The following is a 9518-nucleotide window of genomic DNA, read 5'->3' as shown; positions in this document are numbered from 1 at the left end:
ATGTGCATTTACTGAACCACAAGAGCACATTTGGAGATCCAGTTGTGTGCCTATGACCTAGAAACACGGCAGTCCACTGGGAGTTTACCTGTTCTAACTTTGAACCTGCCATACATACAGCACCAGATGTTGGAGCTCCTCCACAGGAAGTCAAGCAGATGTTTTGCTGGCACTGTGAGCAGTGGAGGTGCAGACTGTTGCCCTGACTGAGCACCTACATTACACACCAGCCAGACACTCAAAGTGAGGAAGAAGAAAGCAAGACCAGATGATTTTTTTTTTTTTCCTATCTCTGCCTCCCTGGGCACTTATATTAAATTCAAGATAAGTGCAACCGCTGGGTCGTTTTTTGTTTTTTGTTTTTTTACTTTCCCTTCTTTCTTCATTTAATTTGATCAGAAAATCTGCTGATGCAGTTCAATCCCCCGCTCATGTGAAACCAATTTCAGCAGTGCATAAAAGTCTGCAGCAGTGCCTCAAACAGGCCGAGGCTCATCTCATCACAACCCAGAGGACCCTCGGTCAGACTGGGCATGCGTGTGTGTGAGCCTGCAGGTGTGTTTCTTACCACCGCTCACCGCAGGGGTCAGAGAGAGGGAGCTGAAGGCGTGGGTGTCACATGTTGAGTAAACCCCGAGTTTATTGCAAAATCTGACCCACACACGAACACAAAGCAACAGTGAATTCAGTACGTCTGGTGTCACGCAGTCAGGGCCACAGAAAGACGATACTGTGGCAAAGACAAAACAAAAAAAGAAATCTGTGTACCACTGTGAAGGGGAGACAAACCAGACCACCTACCAGATTAACATGACACTCACACACACACACACACACACACACACACACACACACACACACACGCACACACACGCACACACACACAGAGCACTATGGATCTCAAAGCTAAAACTTAGGTCTGAACAACTAACAGCACATGAACTGTTGCTTATTACCATTATTACCATTACTAAAGTACCTGCACTTTCTCCATTTTGAAGAAAAATATTGTACTTTCACTCCACGACATGTATTTGATTAACTAAAGGGATCAAATACTTGTCATGTTACTTTGGTAGTGTAAGTATGCATAATTTCAAACTGATTTATTTAATAAGCAACTGGATTTGAACAACTAATTCAGATAAGAAAAATGCTGAATATTGATCCAATAACCAACTGACCCATAATATGCAGTGTGCTGTATACATACATGTAAATATATATGTATTTTTTAAATTTTACTTAAGTCTACTCAATCAGTCACTATTTGTACGGGTGACTTTCACTTAGACCGAAGTAATATTTTAACACAATATCTCTGACTTAAAGGGAGCTTTTAATGATGCTGCTTATTGCTCAGCAGCTTTTCGGTTTGTTGAGTTTTTAAAGAAAACATTCAAATGTGCGAGACCTTAAAGTACACAGAGAAGGCAGCTGAACTTTAATCCCAATCAGAAAACATTCATTTGCTGCAGACCCCTTTTCTTTTCTCATGGCAGTAAAAAGTACAGATAAAATACTATTATGAAAGGTACGTACTGGACAAAGTGCCCTGAAATAACTGCTGGTATGATCTGGCGCCACATAGATAAAACTGACTTGACAAAGAGGGTGGCTGAAAATGTCTGTAAACACATTTCTATTTGTGGGCAGTTTGTTTATTTGAAGTTAAAAATACGTGTTTTAATACAAGTTCAGCTTTAAATGGTTATTTGGATTTGGCCTCATCACCCACCAAATGAACATCAAATGATGTTGCAAATACACAGAGATGAAAGACATTAAATTCAAAAATGTAATTCATTTTATCCTTTCTTCTGCTTGCTTGTTTTAGGAGAACTGAATCAAAGTAAGATTAATATTCATCTATCTGTGTTTAATCTGGTGAATCAGACAGCTTCGATTGTGATCTATTGTTCACTGATGTACGAATCAGCTTTCATACAGCTGTGTGGAGTTTTCTTTCTCTGACATTCATCAACACACGCAGCGTGTTAACGCAGCCCGTCGTGCCAAAATCCACAGCGAGCACTCACACAGAAGCACAGCTGAGAGTCAAAACTGAAAGATATTGACACCATACAAATATGAGTGCCGTCGCAGAAATGTGGTCACATGCCGATAAAGAGTCGGTTCCCAAAAGTTACTTGTAACTTCTGGCTGACATCAGCGGCAGTGTTTCACTACAGCTTCAGTATTTAAAGCTGCTGCGAGGAGCTTTCATTTCCGTTGCCTCTGGCGGCCCCTGTGGACAAATCTGGTATGTGAACTGCTGCCTCCTGTAGAACTTGACCTGGCTAGTGTGTGCATTTGCTTTTGACACAAGTAAAAGAAAAAATTATTTTGATTTGTATTACTTCTTTAAACACAGCTGAGGGTGTGATGTAAGATCAATATCTGTAATATGGTGATAGTTTCAGTTATGTTACCATTTATACACCTGAGCTACAGCTAAAGTTACCAATATTCCCTTATGTATTGATGATTAGCCAAAACCACCATACAGCCAGCTTGCCTCCCCCAGTCTCTTCAATTCATCCTCAGCATGCCACCAAAAAAATCCTCTTGCTTGTTTGCTTATTTAGCACAGAGGTATCAGTATTACATTAAGGATGTTTCATAACCAGTTTGAAACTTGCAGTATGTTTAATGTAGAAGAATGTAGAAAATATAACATTTTAGTATATTTGGAGAGTTTGATTGAGCCAAACTAAATGGAATTTTGAAAGTGACAAAATCTCCAGTGCACTGTAAAACATTGTAAGCTTTAAATGTTACTTTAGCCAGCTGCCTTCATAGTTAACTAAACTAACTAAACGTGAACGATTACTTCATCGTCTGCTTATGAGTTGACTGACTTTTATTCACAGGGTCTGAGATGAAAACCCTCAATGAATCTTCTCACACACCAACACATTTTATTCAGACTTGCCCTCCAAATTCATTGTTCTAGTTGTTGTTCAGTTGCTGCAGATGTCTTACAGCTGTGGCAGGAGAACGACACATGTGGCCGTTGATTTTAAAACAATTACTGGTAGAGATTAATATGGATTCCAAACGTCATCATGGTTCACCTTCATCAACACTCAAACAACGCACGCTGGGAAGTCTGTGAAAGTTCAAATAATGTTTTCTTTTGATCCGTGTTTCAACGAGCGGCTTGGAAACACAGCAGCGAATTCAACCAACTCATCATTCAGGTCGAAAGTCTCAGATGTTTCGATTGGCTCTGATAATATCAACTAGACATTATAATTTGACATGATTGAATCATGTTGACGACAAAAGACGAGCAGATCCCAGTAAATCCCTGCAGGTATTTCTTTTGAACCCAATTTGTGTCATAGAGTAAAATCACATTTAGCATCTTTATCTGCACTATTGACAATATGACCACAAACAGCATTGTTAAAGTTCATTTTGTTCAAATGTAATTACCTCTATCTTTTGAGGTCCATGTTGTGTTTGTTCTCTGCAGGGTGAGTTGTTAAGAAAATATGAGATTCAGAGGTCTCTGCTCTTAATCCTCAATTCAGAGAGTCTGTCTCAACTGACTCCTTCACAACCTCAATCTCTAACAGTGTGTTGTGTTCAACTTTGGCTTTGAAAAAGATTCTAGATTCACTCTCATTAGAAATCCCCCCGTGCCGCATCCATAACAAAGCACGAGACGTTCATGCAGTTAAGGCCAAAGCAAGAAAATAAAGATGGAAGTGTTCATATGTCAGAATACACGTGCAGTCAAAAGATGTTGGAAATGGATTGTAAAAACAAGCCTGCGTTGAAAATACAAGAACTGGTTTGACTCAAGCCGTCATCAAAGAGTCCGACGCTCCACCACCGCAGCGCTGTTGTTCCACACTCAACAACAGTTTAAAAGGATATGACAGCAGGGTAATCTTTGATTCAGTCAGACACACTGCAGATATTTGCATGTCACGAAGATGAAACACTTGAGCAGAGTTTAGCTCATTCTCCACACTGTAAAAGACAGAGAATGTGGTCAAGACTAATTTACAGATGTTTTGCCTGTGGGCAGGGCCGTCTGTCATTATACCAGGTAGTGGCTCCAAACTCTCCTGATCTGGCCAGCGCCACTGACATTTCTTTAACTGCCATGTGGGATATGTTCAAAATGGCCCAGCCTGTGCTTTTTTGGCTTCATAAGCTAAGCTTAACAAATCTCTGCTGTGCATACACACACACTCACACGCACACCATATACGATCCCCAGTATGTTGAGGGAGTCTGAAATGCCCAAACAGGCTCTGTGAAGATGGAATGCCTCTTTTATGTGAAATTAAATAAGATCAGCTTGTGGGCCTCTCTCCTTCCTTTTCCGCTTTCCGTTTTATGTTCACTTCCATTCCCGAACAAAGCCGTCTCTCCACGGTGTATTAATGCCCATCAAAGGCCTCAATCAAGTTGCTTTGCCACAGGCTAGAGCCAAACGGCAGAGGCTAAAGTTTAATGTTGTCAGTGCAGTGAGGATGTGGGCTCATGTCTCCTCCGTGTCCTCCTTGTGTTTTCTTTTAACCCCCATATGCGCAAATATCTTGCATGTTCACTTAGTGGAACCCTGGCTGTGACAACAGTCTTACCCATTGTGCCGTTAGGACAATGTCTTTATGTATTTCACTGGGAGGAAAATTCAGAAAATAAAACATAATTACACACGGCTTCCTAAAAAATTTGTCACGGCCGTGAGTCAATAGGCTCTCAGTTCAGAAGTTTCCGGCGGTGAGAAATATTTAGGAAGACGCTGACGACTGTCTGCTGACATTTTCTCTTCTTGAAAACTTCCTTTGCACTTATTAACCCCGTCTATTGTGTGCTCTCACCAGAGGTTTTCTAAACAGTGCATGCACAGTTTATGTTTTTAACAACAGGGGTAGATTTCTTTTTAGTAGCAGATTCCCTTTTTTCCCTTCATTGAACCGGTAAACTTAAAATCTTGTGAGTATAAGTCATGGCAAGAAATGCTAAAAACACTAAACATCACTGATGATCCATTCAAATAAAAATGCATTAAAACAGTCAGAGTCCTCAACCAAGCAGTCTGTCTTTCTGCTGCCAATGAATGTTTAAGTCTTCATAATAAAATTCAGTAACATGTATCATACGGTCCTTGTAAACTAGCAGATTTCAAACTGTTTTTCTCCTCACAGGAGAATTAACAGTCAGATTAAATGTACAATTTTATGTGACTTCCAATCACCACAGTCAGTGAATTTAGATATAATAAATCTGTCATGAATGGTTCCTTCTTTTTAAAGGAATTTGGCTGAAAATCGTCTTTCTCAATGTAAAATATGATCATGTTTATTTTCTTTGTGTGTATGCATGAATTAATGCTGTGAGTGTATATCTGTATGCGTGTGTGTGTGTGTGTGTGTGTGTGTGTGTGTGTGTGTGTGTGTGTGTGTGTGTGTGTGCGTGTGTGTTTTAATGCTCCCTTATTCACTGCAGGTGGGCCTACTACTGGGAAGCTTTCACCCACAGCGCCAGAAAACTGACACGTAAATAATTTTTAAATAGCGAGGAACACGGTCCCTTTCTCTCTCTCTCTCTCTCCCTCTCTTTCTCCCTCGCTGACCATCCCTTGCTGAAAAGGAAAAAAAAAAAAGGAAATCGTGGATGGTTCTTATAACAAAGCAATTACAGCCTGAGAAACTGGGGACACATTTCCCTGTGAAATAAAAGGAGATCAAACCGTGCTTGTGGCCAAAGCATGAACCACATTCTAAACATGCCAATGGAAATATAAAGCACGCTATATTCCATCTTTATTTACAGCGGTCGCAGACTTCCTGGAGCTACACTGGAGATAAAAACAGACTGGACGATATTCAGGCACATACAGCGTTTCAGACTCCTGCTGCACTTCCTGCTCGATACAACGTTTAACCTATAAAATGACTCATTAATGACCTTTCAGTTTAGGTGGAAAAGAGTCTTTAAATACATAAAACCACACCAGACAAAGGCGACAAACATTATAAGAGGGGCCTTTCCGCTTTCTTACTTAAATGGTAAATTCACCCAGAAATGAAAATTCTGCCATTATCTTCTCGACCTCATGTTGATGGAAAACCGGGTTGAAGTTTTTTTTCGTCCACGAAACATTTCTGGAGCTTCACCGCAAGACAACATCGCAGCATTCTCCTACACAACTGAAATAGACGGGCTATGACTTGGTTAGAAATGTCAAAAAAGCAACCAGAGAAAAACAGGAAACTGCTCCAAACAGCTTGTCTGCTGTAGTCCAAGTCTCTGGAAGCCTGGAGATCCAAAACTGAGTTGAAAAAACGTTATTTACACGCTTGACGTCAGTCAGGCTCATGCACCTGTGTCAGATTGGGTACGCGCTAACGCTTTTAGCTTAGCAGCTAGAGTAAAGTTTTGGCTTCAAAACATTGAGCAAAAACATATTTTTTTGCAAACCAATTTGAGAACTTGGAGCTCACCGAGACTGAGCCAGTGAGCTGTATGAAGCCATTTTATGATTTTGGTTTTTTTGGCTATTTTTAAAACAAGAGCCCATCTCCAGCAGTTGTTTTGAAGAGTTCTGCGACACTGAAACGTTTTGTGGACGATAAAACAAATCACCTGACTCGAGCAGATAATGACCAAACGTTCCCTTTTTTGGGGTGAACTTATCCTTTAACAGGTACACCTGTGTAACATTATTACATGACATCATCATTACCTAACATCCGCTCACGGCTAAGAATAGCACAGACAGCAGAGCACCGCTCCAGCAGGTTGCAAACTTCAGCTAAGTGATCATTAAGTCTGGTTCACTGCCATAAATCATGCTGCTGACATTAGGAGAGAAAGTTCAAAGCAATTATATATTTGTTCAACTGTATTAGAGGAAACATGAACGGATGTGAAATTTAATTTAATTTAATTTAATCCCCCCCTCTGCGAGACAGTCACTCTACTGCCGAACTTGAGCCAGTTTTTTTTTTTTTTTTTTTTACAGAGCATGAACATTACATCAGACGTACAAGTATGGACACCTTTCAGCCTGATGGACTTCATTTGAAATCAAATTATGCAAACAGAGCAGACTTCTACTCCTCTTCCTCTCTGCTGCTGCTGCCTTCCTTTCCTCTCGCACATGTGCTTGTATGTGTGCATGTGTGGACCATGTGTGCATGACTGCACGGATATGTTTGTGTGTTTGTTGCAGTGCGTGCACGACTATAGCGCACCAGAGTCTGTCACTCTTTTCTGCCGGCTGCTTTAAAGAGTGTGTGAGCGTTACGGCGGATCTGCTCATTCTCCAAAGGCGGAAGACCAGCCGGTGTGACAGGGGACGGACAAACACCTGCAGCACGGGAAGGATCAAACTGCTCACTGTTTAACTCTCACGTTGTCAATCCAGAGTTTTAAAAAGTCTGGACGAACTGACAAGTTTCTGAAATCACAGTCACCTTCAGTCCCTGTACACACTGACAAAATGTGTCTGAATGCACCACACAAAAAGATAGATTGCTGCGTGATCGTGAAATGTACTCTTTGAAATAAACAGAGGATTGTGACTGTAGGCTGCCTTTTATAAATCAAGGGGTGTTTTGCAAGTGTGGTATATCATTTTTTTTTTTTTAAATTATTATTATTGACTGATGCACAGGTCAGAAGAAGTCAAGGCAAAAGGCAAAACTGGTCATTCAAATTAAGACTGAATGATTTTTCACTGCACATTGAACATCGTCTGAGTTTCACCTTATTCTCATTATATTTCTGTCCTCTTGTTATTTTTCTGACTGTTTAACTTTTAACTGGTGTTTTTCATTGTAAAATGTGTCTTGTGCTGTTTATCCTCATTTTCCCATCCTTTTAAATAACATTAACTTTCTCTAGATTAAATGGACTATGGGAGTCTTTCAGGAGCCCCTCAGAGGGTTTTTTTTCCCTTTTCTTGCATCTCTGGCTCACATCGCATGCACATAATCTGTATTATTTCTTCTGTTGTAATCGGTTTTCTTATGATCTGCTCTATCTTGTCTATTTATATTCTTTAATCAGTTTTGCTGTTTGAATGGCCTGACGCTTCATTTGACCTCACCTGTTCAACACTTTGTGAGCTTGCTCTGTGAAAGGTGCCATTTCAGAATAAACTCACTTGTGTAAGTGGAAACCCAAAAAGGAAACACATTACAAGAAAAGCGTGTCTTCCTTTAGTTTACTGACGTTAAAACTGCTTTCAGAAACAATTGAAAAACAGGTAATTGTGGCATTGTGTCGATTTGAATTGCACCAGTTCACCTACTGAACATGAAATGCCCACATGAAAACTGTAAAAAAAAAAAAAAAAGAAAAGAAAAAGAAAAAACAAACAAACAAACAAACAAAAAACTCTGGATTCCAGTTTTTTTTAATATATATAAAAAGCAGAAAATAAACTGATCATCCGATATCATGTGTTGATGCACGTTTCAACTTGTCTCTTGTTATTATCCAGTTAACTGTCCCTCAGCATTATCTCATTATCTATAAAGGTAATCATTCGATTTTTCGTGGCAGGGTGACGTCACCCTTTCACTTAACGCGCGACGTTTAGGCTCCAAACAACTTATTTCAATGGCTGCACGTGCAAAACAGTATTTACACATAACGAACCACCTCAGCTGTAGATTCACACCGATCATCTCATCTCACGACGACTTCATGTTGCATTTTTGAGATGATTTGCCGTCGGTCAACAAAGATTCCCAGCGAAAATATGTTGGGAGAGTCAAAAAAAAAATGATATCATTAATTGATAATCGAAGTCAAAATACAAAATAATTTCAGTGACAACATTGTCATTATTTTATGAATATATCATACAACCTCCTTTGTTTGGCATCACGCCAAATGATGCTTCAAATCAATAATTGGTATGCAAATGAGCCTAAAATCCGTTTCAGATGATTATTATCAATGTATTCAAAAGATGTTGTAAACGAACTCAGTTGTGTTCGGAAGCCACACAGTTGGCGGCGGGGACACAATCGGCTCAGTATGGATGATTTGCCCCTGATGAACCATCGCGAATGAAGCGTGAAATCGTGCCCTCTCCGCCCCAGTGCCATCACTCACGGGCTATATTCATATCCAAATTGCATTAATGTCATGTGTTTAACCCGCCCCCGCCCCAACTTTGCGAACTTTTTTTTTTTTTTTTTCCTCCCCCACCTAATAAGCGACCTAACTCGTTCATGTCATCAGCATGACCACTTGGGAGAAGTCCCGCAGCCAGCAGATCTCGGTCCCCTTTCCTCCGAGGAGAAGACGGGTTTGTGTAACTCTGCTCAAACCTGAGGGGGAGTTCGGAGTGTTTGGTCAACGACAGTGGTTCCTGGAAAAGATCTGAATCGTTTTATAACCAAAGCCAGCTGCGGTGTGGTGTGCGCTGCAGTCTCTGCGTGCGTGCGTGCAAGCGTGTGTGTGTGTGTGTGTGCGTTCATCTGTATGAGGTAGAGGAGAGGAGAGGAGGGGGTGTCTGCGCTTCCCTTTCCAAG

The sequence above is a fragment of the Acanthopagrus latus genome, chromosome 4 (assembly GCF_904848185.1).
Source record: "Acanthopagrus latus isolate v.2019 chromosome 4, fAcaLat1.1, whole genome shotgun sequence".
In the NCBI taxonomy this organism is placed as follows: Eukaryota; Metazoa; Chordata; class Actinopteri; order Spariformes; family Sparidae; genus Acanthopagrus; species Acanthopagrus latus.
The sequence above is the reverse complement of the archived record's forward strand: the minus strand, read 5'-3'. Positions refer to the sequence as shown.